This window comes from Pan troglodytes, chromosome 2, assembly GCF_028858775.2.
Source record: "Pan troglodytes isolate AG18354 chromosome 2, NHGRI_mPanTro3-v2.0_pri, whole genome shotgun sequence".
In the NCBI taxonomy this organism is placed as follows: domain Eukaryota; kingdom Metazoa; phylum Chordata; class Mammalia; order Primates; family Hominidae; genus Pan; species Pan troglodytes.
In genome coordinates this window covers 92,914,029-92,931,942 of record NC_086015.1, presented here as the reverse complement: position 1 = coordinate 92,931,942, position 17,914 = coordinate 92,914,029, and the positions used below count along the sequence as shown (strand labels likewise).

At 36.1% G+C, this 17,914-nt stretch overlaps 1 pseudogene; it reads right to left on the bottom strand.

Annotated features, from left to right (window-relative positions):
• Positions 1-5,371: 5,371 nt before the first annotated feature.
• On the bottom strand, positions 5,372-5,711 carry LOC100610815 (NADH dehydrogenase [ubiquinone] 1 alpha subcomplex subunit 5-like; annotated as a pseudogene).
• Between the last annotated feature and the right edge of the window lie 12,203 nt (positions 5,712-17,914).

The following is a 17,914-nucleotide window of genomic DNA, read 5'->3' as shown; positions in this document are numbered from 1 at the left end:
CTCCTTTCTCTTCTGCTATTTTTTTCTTCTAAAGTTCCTCATCCCAGTAACTCATTCTTCCTCAATAAACCATGTTGATGAGATTTTTAACCCTTCACTAGCTATAAATACAGATCTAGATTCTTATTAAATTTTCTGTTAAATAGTTCCTAATCTCTTTCCAATCTACTGTTTACTTCCATTCTTACAGGTTATGTATGGACTGCTGCAGCTGCCTCCCAACTTGATTATCTAATTCAAAATGATTCCTTTTCCTCTTAATTTTCATGTTCCCTTTACAGAGATATATCTTATTCACTCTCAACATTGTCTTTGCTGTACACTTTGTGAACTCCTTCTCCATGTTGTTGGGTTAATTCATCTCTTTTCTTCCCTTCAATTCTCCAGGATTTCTTTATCCTTTCTTTCTTAAAAAATGAATTTCTCTAAGCTTATTTAACACTGGCTTACTGAGACAACTCTTAATCCTGCCTTCTTCCTTAATTCTTTTTTAAGTGGAAGACAAAAGTTATTTCACTTTGGTCTGATTACATGTATACTTGGATCTGTTTTCTCCTTCAAATTTAATTAAATTTCTGCATTTTAAAATTTTATTTACAAGTACGCATTCACTCAGAGCTTTATTTGACTCGTATTTTTATAGATAACCATGATACTATCAAAAGTACTAAGGTATAAAAGATTAGATATGGCTACATCTTTATAGAACCAGTGAAACCTCGTGTCCAGGGAGGAACCTTGGCATTGATTTAATAATTGCCAAGATGGTAGTAATAAATACTAAACCGAAAATGTTTACAAAGTTTTGTGTTTTTTAATTGATTTTATATTTCAATAGGTTTTTAGGGTGCAGGTGGTGTTAGTTACATAAATAAGTCCCTTAGCAGTGATATCTGTGATTTTGGGGCACCCATTACTCAAGCAGTGTACCCTGTACCCAATGTGTAGTCTTTTGTCCGTCATTCCCCTCCCACTCTTTCTCCTGAAACCCCAAAGTTCATTGTTTCATTCTTATGCCTTTGAGTCGTCATAGCTTAGCTCGCACTTATGAGTGAGAATACACGATGTTTGGTTTTCCATTCCCTAGTTACATCACATAGTATAATAGTCTCCAATTCCATCCACGTTGCTGAGAATGCCACTATTTCATTCCTTTTTATGGCTGAATAGTATTCCATGATATCTATATACCAATTTTCTTTATTCACTCATTAATCAATGGTCATTTGGGCTGGTCCCATATTTTTACAATTGCAAATTGGGCTGCTATATATGCATGTACAAATATATACATTTTTTGTATAGTGACTACTTTTCCTCTGGGTAGATACCGAGTAGAGGGATGCTAGATTAAATGGTAGTTCCACTTTTGGTTTTTTAAAGAATCTCCACACTGGTTTCCATAGTGGTTGTACTAGTTTACATTCCCATCAACAGTGTAAAAGTATTCCCCTTTCACCACATCCAAGGCAAAATTTATTATTTTTTTATTATGGCCATTCTTGCAGGAGTAAGGTGATATCACATTGTGGTTTTGAATTGCATTTCCCTAATAATTAGTGATGTTGAGCAGTTTTCCTTATGCTGCTGGCCATTTGTATACTTTCTTTTGAGAATTGTCTTTTCATGTCCTTAACCCACTTTTTGATGGGATTGCTTTTTTCTTGCTGATTTGTTTGAGTACTTGGTAGATTCTGGACATTAGTCCTTTGTCAGATGTACAGATTTTGAAGACTTTTTCCCATTCTGTGGGTTGTATGTTAACTCTGATGATTATTTCTTTTGTTGTGCAAAAGCATTTTAGTTTAATTAAGTCTCACCTACTTATCTTTGTTTTTGTTGTGTTTGCTTTTGGTTTCTTGGTCATGAAGTATTTGCCAAAGCCAATGTCTAGAAGGGTTTTTCCAATGTTATCTTCTAGAATCTTTATGGTTTCAGGTCTTAGATTTAAGTCTTTGATCAAACTTGAGTCTATTTTTGTATTAGGTAAGAGATGTGGATCCAGTTTCATTTTTCTACATGTGGCTTGCCAATTATCCCAGCAGCATTTGTTGAATGGGGAGTCCTTTCCCCACTTTATGTTTTTGTTTGCTTTGTCAAAATCAGTTGGCTATAAATATTTGGCTTTATTTCTAGGTTCTCTACCTGTGCCATTGGTCTATGTGCCTACTCTTATAACAGAACCATGCTGTTTTGGTGACTAAGGCCTTATAGCATAGTTTGAAGTTGAGTAATATGATGCCTCCAGATTTATTCTTTTTTCTTAGTCTTGCTTTGGCTATGTAGGCTTTTTTGGGGCTCCAGGTGAATTTTAGGTTTGTGTTTTCTATTTCTGTGAAGAGTGATGGTGGTAGTTTGATGGGAATTGCATTGAATTTGTAGATTTCTTTTGGCAATGTGGTCATTTTTACAATATTGATTCTACCCATCCACAAGCATGGGATGTGTTTCCATTTGCTTGTGTTTTCTATTAATTCTTTCAGCAGTGTTTTGCAGTTTTCCTTGTAGAGGTCTTTCACATCTTGGGTTAAGTATATTCCTAAGTATTTTATTTTATTTTTTGTAGCTATTGTAAAAGGGGTTGAGTTCTTGATTTGATTCTCAGCTTGATCGCTGCTGATGTACAGTAGAGCTACTGATTTGTGTACGTTAATTTTCTATCCTGAAACTGTTGAATTCATTTGTCAGTTCTAGGAACTTTTTGGATGAGTCTTTAGGGTTTTCTAGGTATACGGTCATATTGTCAGCAAACAGCAACAGTTTGACTTCCTCTTTACCAATTTGGATGCATTTTATTTCTTTCTCTTGTCTGATTGCTCTGGCCAGGATTTCCAGTACTATGTTGAATAGAAGTGGTGAAACTGGGCATGTTGGTCTTGTTCTAGCTCTCAAGAGGAATGCTTCCAACTTTTCCCCATTCAGTACAATATTGGCTGTGGGTTTGTCATAGACAGCTTTTATTACCTTAAGGTATGTTCCTTCTATGCCAATTTTGCTGAGGGTTTTAATCATAAAGTGATGCTGGATTTTGTGAAATGCTTTTTCTGCATCTATTGACATGATCATGTGATTTTCATTTGTAATTCTGTTTATGTGGTGTATCACATTTATTGATTACATATGTTAAACCATCCCTGCATCACTGGTATGAAACCTGCTTGATAATGGTGGCTTATCTTTTTGATGTGCTGTTGGATTCAGTTTCCTAGTATTTTGTTGAGGATTTTTGCATCTATTTTCATCAGGGATATTGGTCTGTTTTTTTTGTTGTTGTTAGGCCCTTCCCTGGTTTTGGTATTAGGGTGATACTGGCTTCATAGAATGATTTAGGGAGGATGTCTTCTTTCTCTCTATTTTGTGGAATAATGTCGATAGGATTGGTACCAATTCTTTGAATGTCTGACAGAATTCAGGTGAGAATCCATCTGGTCCTGGACTTTTTTTTTTGTTGGCAAATTTTTTATTACCATTCCAATCTCACCGCTTGTTTGGTCTTTTCAGAGATTCTATACCTTCCTTGTTTAATCTAGGAGGGTTATTTATTTCTAGGAGTTTATCCATCTCCTCTAGGCTTTTTAGTTTATGTACATAAAGTTGTTCATAGTAGCCTTGAATAATCTTTTGTATTTCTGTGCTATCTGTTGTAATTTCTCCCATTTTGTTTCTAATTAAATTTATTTAGATCTTCTCTCTTATTTTCTTGGTTAATCTCACCAATGGTCTATCAATTTTATTTCTCTTTTCAAAGAACCAGCTTTTTGATTCATTTATTTTTTATATTTTTTGTTTTGATTTTATTTATAATAGTTCTGCTCTGACCTTGGATGTTTCTTTCCTTCTTTTGGGTTTTGGTTTAACTGGTCTTTGTGTCTCTAGCTCCATAGAGTGTGACCTTAGATTGTCTATTTGTGCTCTTTCAGACTTTTTGATGTAGGCATTTAATGCTATGACTTTTTCTCTTAGCACCACCTTTGCTGTATCCCAGATATTTTGATAGGTTGTGTCACTATTATCATTCAGTTCAAAGAATTTTTAAATTTCCATCTTGATTTTATTGTTGACCCAGTGATTATTCAGGAGTAGGTTATTTAATTTCCATGTATTTGGATGGTTTTTAGGGTCCCTTTGGAATTGATTTCCAATTTTATTCCATTGTAGTCTGAGAGAGTGCTTGCTTATAATTTAGATTTTCTTAAATTTGTTGAGACTTGTTTGTGGCCTATCATGTGGTCTATCTTGGGGAATGTTCCATGTGCTGATTAATAAAATGTATATTCTGCAGTTGTTGGATAGAATGTTCCATAAATATTTGTTAAGTCCATTTGTTGTAGGATATAGTTTAAGTTTATTGTTTCTTTGTTGACTTGCTGTCTTGATGACCTGTCTAGTGCTGTCAGTGGAGTATTAAAGTATTAAAGTCCCCCACTATTATTGTGTTGCCATATTCCACTTTATAGTCATATGACTATGATGTTTTAAACATAAGCCTATTCATATGCCAGATAAACTTCAGAAACTCTTAACGTCTCTACTACAAAAATTCTGCCTCTATCCTTATGTAATTAGGTTGATTTAGAAAATTAAAGGCCACAGGCTAGAAAAGTGATTTCCATAAATGCAACAAAATGAAAAGTTTTTCCAACTACCTCTATGCAATGGGAAATCTTTTTTTTTAAGCACCAAATCCATTTCTTCAATTGTACAATGTATTCTAATTTGATAGTTTTCAAATATAGTAACAACAAAATATAATAAAATTAAGACTATATAAAAACCGAGTAAATGGTATAATTCTAATAATGACTAAAATCAAATGATATTTATTATTAATTTTATAATCAGTATATAATTATATATTTAAATTTTACTTTACATATGTAAGATCAAAGCCAAGGCGATTAACCACAATTTCGAATTTTATCACCAGCCACTTGTGCTATTTTATCACATTTGAAAATATTCAAATAGTGATCTATAATTTTTTGGACAATAATAATTAAGGACCTTTTCTTCTTCAAGGTAATTTTTAAAATTAAATGATGTATTGAACATACTACCAAAAAACTTTACTTTTTGATTATGGCCTCTACATTGAAGATCTTTCAGAATTATTTAAATTAATTTTAAAATCTTCCCATGACCCCTCTGTTCAAAGAAATATCATCTTTGAAATAATTTGTGTGAATATTTACAAATCAAAAATGGATTCACAAGACCATATTGCCATAATCACTAATTTTAACAGTCTCCTAAACATTTTCTATATCACTTTTCTTGATTGTAAAATGTCAATAATATGGACATACTCTTAATATAACAGAATATTTAAATTACATCAATTTCCCATCAACCCACCAAAGTCATTCAATAATTATATTGGCCATTTCCACTGATGGGCAGGAGGCTCTTCCACTAATGGCTTCCATGTTTTCCACTGCATCATTTGTCTTGCCAGACTTAGTTCATTTTTACCCAGGAGAATCATCTCTCCTATTTGGCCACCTTCAAGTTGGTCTTCCAATTTTTGAACATCTGATTCCACTTTGATCATAGCCAGCTTCCCATTAGTAATCTGTTCTGTATATGTTCTGTATGCTGCATTTTTAGGGATTTGCTCAAGAACATCAAATATTTGTGTACAATATTCTTGGCTTCTCATGTGGACTCTTGCATACCGCAAGGCCAGTGGTCTTCTTCAGCACACTCGCCATGACAGCCAAAAATGTATATGAAGTTTGATAATCAATCCGGCACCTCTCAAATTACACCATGATAAACTACTTTCTAAAAACCTGAATAATTATAATACTAAGTAATCTTAATAAACAATTAAATGTTAAAATTTAAGAAAATATTCAACTAAACATTATAATCAAAACATTAATATAGAGAAAAAATAGGATATCTAAAGAAATATGCAATAAAATACAGGATAGAACAAAACCAAATTTTTTTAAGTATTAGTAAAATTTGATTTATTTTGGTTCTTAATGTTAATAGCTGTCCAATATTCATGACATGGATCTTATACAACATCAATAGTTTGGAATTATCTTAACAAAGATTTGGTTCAATTATGAGTAGTATAATAGAAAACTCAAAATAACAGTACCTTAAGCAAGATAGAAATTTATATTTCTTATGTAATCCAAACCAGTCTAAATCTAATATGAAAGTTTTATAATCATCAGGGTTTTTCAGATTTCTTTGCTAACATTGTCTTGTGATCCTCCCCATACATCATGTCAAAAGAGCCTACTTGAACTCAACCATCACATATACATTTCAACATATGCATTTTAGCCTAAAAAAAGGAGACAAGGATGAAGAAGAATGTGCATTTCTTTAAAGAATACTTATCAGAAATCACAACATTCTATCGGCTACCACTGAGTCACCTGTACTCACCTAGCCATAAGGGACTCTAAAAATTTTGGTGTTTATTTATTATGTCCAGCAAAAATCAGGATCCTATTACTAAGAAAGAAACTGAAAGTAGTTATTGGGCAACAACTAGCAGTCTCTGCAATAAGGTCATAATCATAAGTTTGATATTTCAACAGAAAATCAATCTTCTAACTTTCTTCAACAAAGGATGGAAATGTCACAATTTAAGCCAAGGTCAGAGAATGACTTCTAGAATTTGAGTGAGATCTACAAGATAGGAACTGGGTTTATCTTCAGAACATAAGAACTGGACTTATGTTCTGGACTTTCGTCATGCTCTTAGCCTGAAGCCAGTAGGGCAACTGGTCAGAGCCTGACAACAGGGCCAATGGAGAACCAACATATTGATCTAGTAATGTCGCCTGAAATTTGAATCAAATTGTGCCTGGAGCCATTTCTATTTATATGTGTCAGTAAATGTGCTTCTTTGGTATCCAAGAAGAGGTTAAGAGAAATAAATACATAAATGCATAATAAAGAAAGAAAGAAAGAAAGAAAGAAAGAAAGAAAGAAAGAGAGAAAGAAAGAGAGAAAGAAAGAAAGAAAAAAGAGAAAGAAAGAAAGAAAGAAAGAGAGAGAGAAAGAAAGAAAAAAGAGAAAAAGAAAGAAAGAAAGAAGGGAGGGAGGGAGGGAAGGAGGGAGGGAGGAAGGAAGGAAGGAAGGAAAGAAGGAAGGAAAGAGTTTGTTTCCATAATGATAAGTCCATTTTTGTCAATATTTTCAAACTACTGCTAGGCACAATACACACAAGATAGTGCCCTATATTCACAAAGGCAATGCATGTCTGCTTGTTTATTTTAAATACTTTCAAAGTTTTATATATTAAGGTGATACATATTTGCACAATCGCATCAGATCACAGAACATTCACATAAAGAAACATATAATTAATAAAGTTTTAACATTTCATTTATATATTCTAGACGAATGCTGTCTGGTATAAGCACAATGCACACCACAAATGTGAGCCACATGTATAATGTAAATTTTTTTCATTAGTCATATTTTAAAAGGTAAAAAGAGACATAAAATTAAATAATATATTTTATTTACTCAACCTGTCCAAATATTAACATTTCAATCTGTAATCAATACAAAAGTATTAAAAATATATTACATTCTTTTTTTTCATGTCTGCAAAATCCAGTATGTTCTATATGCTTGCAGTTCATCTCAATTCAGACTAGACACATTGCAAGTGCCCTATCCACATGTAGCTAGTGGCTACCATATGGAATGGCACTGCTCCAGGCCAAGTTAATTCATAGGGATAATCCATTACATAAAGAGTAGAAGTAATTCATCTATAAAGCAATTGGATCTTATAAATTTGTGTGTGAAAGAATGGGTACATGTGAAGAAGTGTGATTATACCTCTTTAGGTTTTTGTAAATATATTTTTATAATTTATTTTTTCCTCCATATAGAGCTGAAAATTTATTGGCCAAAAGATCATATAACCTAAAAGATCACTGGAGCTGTTTTGGTTAAAAGTGACTAAAAACCTCATTTTAACTGACTAAGAGGGGAAAAGAAAAGAATGAATTGGATTGTGTAATTATAAAGTCCGTGGGTAGTGTCAGATGCATAAAAGTTAAGATCTAGGAGCTCAACTCTATTATGATCTATGTTGGCTTCACTTTCAATAAAGTAGGCTCTCTTTTTGTGGTAGCTCCACAGAATGCTAGATTTTTGTCCACTTGGTTCAAGTTCAACAGAAAAGAACATGATTTTCCAACTATATCCATAAAACATCCCAGCCTGATCCCTATTGGCCTAAACGGACTCACATGCCCAATTCCTGAAGCAATTATTGGGGCTGACATGGAAATTTGAGTAAATTGAAATGATTTATTATCTTAGGCCCTATGTCAATACCTGGAACTGATGACAGAAACTGTACCACCCTGAACCAAGTGTGGACAATGGGCATTTCTTCAAAGAAAAATTGAAACAGATATAAGAATGAAAAAAACAAGCAGCTGGTATCTGTAGGCTGTTAGCCCTACAGTTCTGGAATCTCAGGGGCAGCCCTACCCCCACAGCTCTACTCTGCATTGCCTTAGTGAGGCTCTTTGTGGTGACTCTGTCCCTGTAGCAAGGGACTGAGCTGTCTAAGATGGACAGCCTCAGGGCCCAGGTAGAGACTTGCTACAGGGAAAACTAGGTGGAGGTAGCATTTGCATTCTGCAAGCCTACATAGTTAGTGCCACATGGACTTTGCCAAAGCTGATAGCTTATGCCCTCTGGAGTGGAGGTTCAAGCTGCACCTGGGTCCATTTGAGCTATTACCAGGGTAGTTAAGAAGCACTACACCAGAAGGCAGAGAGCAAATGTTTGAGAAGACCCTGGGCAGTGAGCATAGATGTTCCTCGTGTGCCCTGGGCCTCTCCCTGGAAATAATTCTGTTCTCTGGAGTCTAGCACTCTGGTCCTGTAATGGGTGGGACAGCCCCAAAAGATCTCTGAAATGCCTTTGGGGTCATTGTCCCATTGTCCTAATAAATAACACGTGGATTCCTTCTATTCATAATAATCTCATTAGCAAATGGTCTCTTGGCCACACCCTTGGCTTTCTCCTCAAAATGCCTTTTTGTTTTCTTTACATGGGTAGGCTGAGAGTTTGACAACATTACATTCTGTTTTCCTCTTAATTTAAAATCTATCTTTAAACTGTTTCTCTCTTCTCGTGTTTCAGAATACACCATTAAGAGAAGACAAGTATGATCCTGATACTTTGCTGCTCCGAAAATTTTTCTACCAAATATCTTAGTTCATGACATTTAAATGCTGCCTTCCACAAAGTCCTGAGATATGGATATAATTGATATAAGTTCCTTGTCACTTTCTAACAAGGGTGGCCTTTCCCCTAGTTTCCAATAAGATATTCCTTATTTCCATCTAAGACCTCATGTCCATATTTCTACTAACATTCTGTTCACAATCACTTAAGTAATCTCTAGGAAGATTCAGCTTTTCCTACAGCTCTCTCCTTCTGAGCCCTCACCATATTCACCCTTAATGTTCATGGCAATACATGCTTTTTCCACTGTTCACTTCAATTTCTACCTATTACAAAGTCTTTACTTATTACCCAGCTCCCAAGCAACTTCCACATATTTAAGTATTTGTCTGGCAATATTCCACTTCTTTGATGCCAGTTCCTATATTAGTCTGTTTGTGCTGCTATAACAGAATACCTAAGACTGGGTAATTTATAAAGAAGCGAAATTTATTTTCTTAGGATTCTGGAGGCTGGGAACTCCAACATAAGGCACCTGCATCTGGTGTCTGGTAAGGGCCTTCTTGCTGTGTCCTCACATGGCAGAAGGGAGAAATATAAGTTAAAAAGCTAGACAAACACCTCATGATGCCTCTCTTAGAAGGGCCTTTTTCCCATTAAGGAAGGGGGAACCCTAATGACCTAATCATCTCTCAAAGGCCCCACTTCTTACTACCATCACATTGGTAATAGTTAAATTTTGGAGAGGACACATTCAAACCATAACACTTGTGGTGTTTTTTTCCAGTTACACCCATAGTTGCCTATAATTTCAGTTGGCAGCAGGAAAGAATTTGAGGACTTTTACTGCTGTGCTGAGTCAGATAATTATTTTTCCCATGTCTGATGTGTCATCCCAAAGTTTGATTTAGCCCTTCTGTTCTGAACATTAACATTAGGATACTGCAATGGCAAATGCTGGAATTAGTTACAAATAGCTATTTTCATGTTCGATTACATTATTTTTATCACATATGTTATTTCTTTGTTCTCTTGATTTTACTAACTTTTTACAATAACCATATATAATGCTATAGCCAGAGAACAGTAAATGTTATTTTTTTTAAAAAATTAAGTACATTCTAAAAACATTTTCAGTTATCCAATAATACAGTCTTAGTTTGTAAATATCCTCTTCTAGGTCTATCATGAGCCTTGTAAGATTTTGTTTTTAAAAAGACTGAAACAAAACAGAACTGCTCTGATTTTTCCTAACCCATGTGTCTGGCCAGGTGTTTGGAAAGGAAGCTTTCATGGGTATTCTTTTCTATAGTCTCTTGCCCAAGGATTGAAATCAATGAATTCAGTGGCCTAAGGTCACAACTAGCCTGCAATTACTTGAATTCTTATTACTCCTTATTTTTATCCTAAAGCTGCACTTTTTATGTTTTGTTTGTATGGCTGATTCAACAAAAAAAAATCACACCTAACATTACTGAAACTAATTATCTAATTAGAAGTCTATGTAGCCTTTACTCCTTCAGTAAGCCAAACAGTCCGTTTTCCAACTGACTTTTTTTTTCTAATGCCTTTTAGCTGGAAGAAAAAGAGCTGTACATGCCATCAGTTAATGGGCTTTATTAAAATAATTCTTACTTACACAAGCATAACGTTTTAGGGATTTTTTTATGTGTCTTTCCTCTTGTGTTTAGGTATCTTATGTGGCCTCTTTTCCTCTCACAGTTTATCAAAGAAAATCTCTTTAAGATACACATTTGATTTTATTTTAAACAATAATCTTTCCTCTTCTGTTGCAAACTAGATTGAGTTTGTAGATCTTTTGAAAGAGTCTATAAAATGGGTGTTCATCCCTCCACTCCTTGAAAAGAACCACAGTTCTACCTAGTTTGAGAAATACCCCATTAGAAACTACCTATATTGACACATGTATCTTTAATTATATATTATGCAAACACAAATCTTAGTTTCACACAGAAGTTATTTCATTTTCTGTGGTAAGAGAAGTAATTCTGGTATCCTTACTATTTTATCCAATAGTAAACTAGCTTAATTTGACTGAGAGAATATTGTTTCATTGGAGATAAATGTTCATTTCTTAAAATCTTTTTATTTAATAGAAATATTTGTACAGTAATAAATAATTTACACCTGATTCACACAGGTTTTCATAGTGCTAAATTTTTATAATTGTACATTTAAAAACACTTGGCATTTTTGTGCTGATTCACTTAATCAGCCATTTAAAGCACTTGGCATTGTGCCAGGTGCTCCCTTAAGTGCTAAAACTTTGCAGTAAAGAAAGCTTTTTTGTCCCCTGCCCACATGGGGCTTAGGGACATGTGACTGAGAAGGATGTTGACTGTATGATTAAGGCAATAACTACGTAATTAAATTTCCTGTAAAGAAAACTCCAAGAACTATTTAAAAAGTAATAGGAGGACTAACTTGGAAGTTACACTTAAGCTGAGATCATAAGAATGAGTAGGGATTGTCTAAGATAATGAGAAGCAAGAATATTCTTGATTAAAGGAATGGCACGTGCAAAGGGCATGGGGCAAGAAGAAGCATGACTTGATTGAGAAATTGAAAGAAGGGCCAAGTCACTGAAACTCATTAAGTACTAGGAGAAATGGTGTGAAATAAAATAAGATCATACTTCCTAAAGCTAAATGTCTTGCTCCCAAGATTGCCTTCCACAGTTGTATTTTCTTACTGACTCCTGATATCTCAACCTCTAAAGAATCATTAACCAATGTACCTATACATATATAAAGCTCATCTTGCCATCACACCTTCTATCATGTACCTAAGTATTCTCAGTTCTTCCCTTTCCCTCTCATCTGACCCTGAGTGCTGTCCATCTTCTAGGGAACAAAATCCTCTGCAAAATCCAGGCCAGACCCACAGCAGGATGAAGAAGTTTTCTGATATCTTATCCCTCTCCTTAGGCCTGCTATTGCTTTATTGCTCTGTCAGGTTTTAAAACTACATAAATTTTTAACTCTATGCAGCTCACTCTCTTCTTATCTTCAGAAAATGATGCCGTTTGTAACAGAAAAGATAACACACACCAGAAATAGTTGTTTTTGGTCTCCAGAAATCAATACAGAAAGTCTCCACATGAAAAGAGTGAGGATGTCACTGAAAAATATAAGCAACTATGTATTGTAAGCATATGCTTCAAAAATCATTTACCTAAATTCTTGGCTTCCACCAGACTAGTTCTTTGGCAATATTTTGGACTGTCTAATCATTCATGGCTTGGAGTAGACATTTTATTCATTGCTCATGATTAAATCTCCCTTGGAATCTGTTCTCATACCCTATTAATTTTTTTTTTTTTTTTTGAGAAGGAGTCTTGCTCTTTTACCCAGGCTGGAGTGCAGTGGTGCAATCTTGGCTCACTGCAACTTCCGCCTCCCAGGTTCAAGCAATTCTCCTGCCTCAGCCTCCCGAGTAGCTGGGATTACAGGCACATGCCACCATGCCCGGCTAAATTTTGTATTTTTTTAGTGGAGACGGGGGTCTCACCAAGTTGGCCAGGCTGGTCTCGAACTCCTGACCTTGTGATCGGCCTGCCTCAGCCTCCCAAAGTGCTGGGATTACAGGTGTGAGCCACCATGCCCGGCCCTCATACTCTATTATTTCTTTCAAATGGGCTGTACCATCTGATTTTACTACTACCCTTTGAAATCTTTCTATTCTCTGATGGACAAACTACCTAGTTCTTTACCCTCCTCCCAGAACATTCTCATTGTCCACTGGCCTTAAGTAAAACCTGGCTCTTCACTGGGGATATAACTTCACCTTGTCAAATACAAACTGCTCACTCTCCACATGCCTTACCCTGCAGTGAGAGTGACGTCGCATCCTCCTCTCTTCCCACTAAGATGGACAGATCCAAATTTCTCCACCCTGTTAACTAGAAGCCCTTTGCCTCCTTTGCGCTGACATGACCTCTCATCAGGCCCCTTCATCTGTCAGCTGCTTTGCACTTGCTCCCAGATTTCCTCACCCTAAATCCTGCAATGATCATGGATTACTCACTGTCCAGAAGGTTGTTGAATTTGACATTCCAGTCTCTCACTTTCCTACTTGCTCAACTATGGCTTTCACCACTTCCCACTATCTGCTAATCCCTTTTATGAGCCACTTCTTTGTTCATCCAATTCAAATCCCATTGTCCATAATTTTAAACCATTCTTTTATCTATTTCCACAACTTTTTTCACTCCTCTTTCTGACAAAACCTATCTGGGAAATCTTAACCCTTGATAAATTCAACCTCACCCAGCTTACTGGGTAGAGATGAAAAGAAAAATTTAACTGTGCAGATTAGGGCTACTATAGCTTCATGATCTTCAAATTCATTCATGTCTGGCCATGCTGTGATCTTTGTCTGATCTGCTTACTACCTCACTTTCCAGGGTGATTATTCTAAGTTGCTTTTTTTACTCAAACCTCTGAGTATAACTACTTCTCTATTTTGTCCTATAACTTTGCTTTCTGCTTCAAAACAAAGTAAAATCTATTAGCAAAGAACTGACAAACTTGCAACTATAACTGTGTCTGCACCTGTTATTTCTTCCTTAGTTTCTCTTGTAATAAAACCTCTATGGCTCTTTCTCTCACCTGTGCTCTGTATCCATTCCCTTCCTACATGCCCCATGAGCTTGTCCAATCAACTACCCTTATGCCTGCATCTTCAACCCTCACAGCTGAAATATGAAAAACTTTCTTCTGTCTCATGTTCCCCACCAGCTTCTCACTGTCTCTCCCCTTCCCTGTACAACAAAAAGCACTCTGTCTTACAACAAAAGTACTCTGTCTTCATTGTCTTTATTGTCTTCAATTCTTAACATATTATTTATTCCTAAAACAGAGTAACCTTATTTTCTCCTACAACACCCAAAATTTCTTAAAATTGTTGTCTCCAAATTCACCTGATGCCCTTGCCCCAGTCAAGTGGAGAATTCTTAGGTCTTAATTTATTCAACTATTCTTTCTTTTTTTTTTTTTTTTTTTAGTTTTTTTTAATTTAATATGAAAAACATTAAAAGTTCATTCACTGCTTAAAAAACAAACAAACAAACAAACAAAGCCAGTACTAGTCACTATTGCATTTAGAAGTAGCTTGAAATCAGATAAACCCAAGCTTCAGTCCCAGCTCTAGCCTAAGGACTGGGTGGTATGACCAACTTCTGAAATGGGGCAACAGTTCTTCTCTTTGTGGCTTTTTGTTAAGCTTAGTTAAGGTGAATAAAGCATATAGCTCTGTGACCGGAACATAGTAGGAGGCTCAAAAAATGTTAACTATAATATCAACCTTGCCATCATTCATATTCAATTTTCTGCTTTGGGTGGAAAAAAGGAAGAGGCTGAGTGGCAGACACAGGAGAGGATGGGGGTACCAGAAGCCTGGAGGAACAGAGGGAAGGTTTGACTGATGCCACGGATGCTGTTTGCTCATCTTCCTGGCCCAGTTACAGGCCCCATTTCTTCATCATTATTCTTTGACACACCAGCTAACTTTCTGGCAACCCCTTTTTGATCTGTGTTAATAGCTTTCCTGGTATGACTTTCAAAAGTAAAAGTCAATTTTTAAATTTTTAAATTTTTTTAGTGACAGGGTCTTGTTCTGTCTCTCAGGCTGGAGTGCAGTGGCATAAACTCCAGGGCTCATGCAATCCTACCACCTGAGTAGCTGGGACTACAGGTGCATGCCACCATGGCCGGCTAATTTTTTTTTTCTTTTTTTTTTCTTTCTTTTTTTTTTTTTAATTATACTTTAAGTTTTAGGGTACATGTGCACATTGTGCAGGTTAGTTACATATGTATACATGTGCCATGCTGGTGCGCTGCACCCACTAACTCGTCATCTAGCATTAGGTATATCTCCCAATGCTATCCCTCCCACCTCCCCCCTCCCCACCACAGTCCCCAGAGTATGATATTCCCCTTCCTGTGTCCATGTGATCTCATTGTTCAATTCCCACCTATGAGTGAGAATATGCGGTGTTTGGTTTTTTGTTCTTGCGATAGTTTACGGAGAATGATGGTTTCCAATTTCATCCATGTCCCTACAAAGGATATGAACTCATCATTTTTTATGGCTGCATAGTATTCCATGGTGTATATGTGCCACATTTTCTTAATCCAGTCTATCATTGTTGGACATTTGGGTTGGTTCCAAGTCTTTGCTATTGTGAATAATGCCGCAATAAACATACGTGTGCATGTGTCTTTATAGCAGCATGATTTCTAGTCCTTTGGGTATATACCCAGTAATGGGATGGCTGGGTCAAATGGTATTTCTAGTTCTAGATCCCTGAGGAATCGCCACACTGACTTCCACAATGGTTGAACTAGTTTACAGTCCCACCAACAGTGTAAAAGTGTTCCTATTTCTCCACATCCTCTCCAGCACCTGTTGTTTCCTGACTTTTGAATGATTGCCATTCTAACTGGTGTGAGATGATATCTCATAGTGGTTTTGATTTGCATATCTCTGATGGCCAGTGATGATGAGCATTTTTTCATGTGTTTTTTGGCTGCATAAATGTCTTCTTTTGAGAAGTGCCTGTTCATGTCCTTTGCCCACTTTTTGATGGGGTTGTTTGTTTTTTTCTTGTAAATTTGTTTGAGTTCACTGTAGATTCTGGATATTAGCCCTTTGTCAGATGAGTAGGTTGCGAAAATTTTCTCCCATGTTGTAGGTTGCCTATTCACTCTGATGGTAGTTTCTTTTGCTGTGCAGAAGCTCTTTAGTTTAATTAGATCCCATTTGTCAATTTTGGCTTTTGTTGCCATTGCTTTTGGTGTTTTGGACATGAAGTCCTTGCCCACGCCTATGTCCTGAATGGTAATGCCTAGGTTTTCTTCTAGGGTTTTTATGGTTTTAGGTCTAACGTTTAAATCTTTAATCCATCTTGAATTGATTTTTGTATAAGGTGTAAGGAAGGGATCCAGTTTCAGCTTTCTACATATGGCTAGCCAGTTTTCCCAGCACCATTTATTAAATAGGGAATCCTTTCCCCATTGCTTGTTTTTCTCAGGTTTGTCAAAGATCAGATAGTTGTAGGTAAGCGGCGTTATTTCTGAGGGCTCTGTTCTGTTCCATTGATCTATATTTCTGTTTTGGTACCAGTACCATGCTGTTTTGGTTACTGTAGCCTTGTAGTATAGTTTGAAGTCAGGTAGTGTGATGCCTCCAGCTTTGTTCTTTTGGCTTAGGATTGACTTGGCAATGCGGGCTCTCTTTTGGTTCCATATGAACTTTAAAGTAGTTTTTTCCAATTCTGTGAAGAAAGTCATTGGTAGCTTGATGGGGATGGCATTGAATCTGTAAATTACCTTGGGCAGTATGGCCATTTTCACGATATTGATTCTTCCTACCCATGAGCAAGGAATGTTCTTCCATTTGTTTGTATCCTCTTTTATTTCCTTGAGCAGTGGTTTGTAGTTCTCCTTGAAGAGGTGCTTCACATCCCTTGTAGGTTGGATTCCTAGGTATTTTATTCTCTTTGAAGCAATTGTGAATGGGAGTTCACTCATGATTTGGCTCTCTGTTTGTCTGTTATTGGTGTATAAGAATGCTTGTGATTTTTGTACATTGATTTTGTATCCTGAGACTTTGCTGAAGTTGCTTATCAGCTTAAGGAGATTTTGGGCTGAGACAATGGGGTTTTCTAGATAAACAATCATGTCGTCTGCAAACAGGGACAATTTGACTTCCTCTTTTCCTAATTGAATACCCTTTATTTCCTTCTCCTGCCTGATTGCCCTGGCCAGAACTTCCAACACTATGTTGAATAGGAGCGGTGAGAGAGGGCATCCCTGTCTTGTGCCAGTTTTCAAAGGGAATGCTTCCAGTTTTTGCCCATTCAGTATGATATTGGCTGTGGGTTTGTCATAGATAGCTCTTATTATTTTGAAATATGTCCCATCAATACCTAATTTATTGAGAGTTTTTAGCATGAAGGGTTGTTGAATTTTGTCAAAGGCTTTTTCTGCATCTATTGAGATAATCATGTGGTTTTTGTCTTTGGCTCTGTTTATATGCTGGATTACATTTATTGATTTGCGTATGTTGAACCAGCCTTGCATCCCAGGGATGAAGCCCACTTGATCATGGTGGATAAGCTTTTTGATGTGCTGCTGGATTCGGTTTGCCAGTATTTTATTGAGGATTTTTGCATCAATGTTCATCAAGGATATTGGTCTAAAATTCTCTTTTTTGGTTGTGTCTCTGCCAGGCTTTGGTATCAGAATGATGCTGGCCTCATAAAATGAGTTAGGGAGGATTCCCTCTTTTTCTATTGATTGGAATAGTTTCAGAAGGAATGGTACCAGTTCCTCCTTGTACCTCTGGTAGAATTCGGCTGTGAATCCATCTGGTCCTGGACTCTTTTTGGTTGGTAAACTATTGATTATTGCCACAATTTCAGCTCCTGTTATTGGTCTATTCAGAGATTCAACTTCTTCCTGGTTTAGTCTTGGGAGAGTGTATGTGTCCAGGAATTTATCCATTTCTTCTAGATTTTCTAGTTTATTTGCGTAGAGGTGTTTGTAGTATTCTCTGATGGTAGTTTGTATTTCTGTGGGATCGGTGGTGATATCCCCTTTATCATTTTTTATTGCGTCTATTTGATTCTTCTGTCTTTTTTTCTTTATTAGTCTTGCTAGCGGTCTATCAATTTTGTTGATCCTTTCAAAAAACCAGCTCC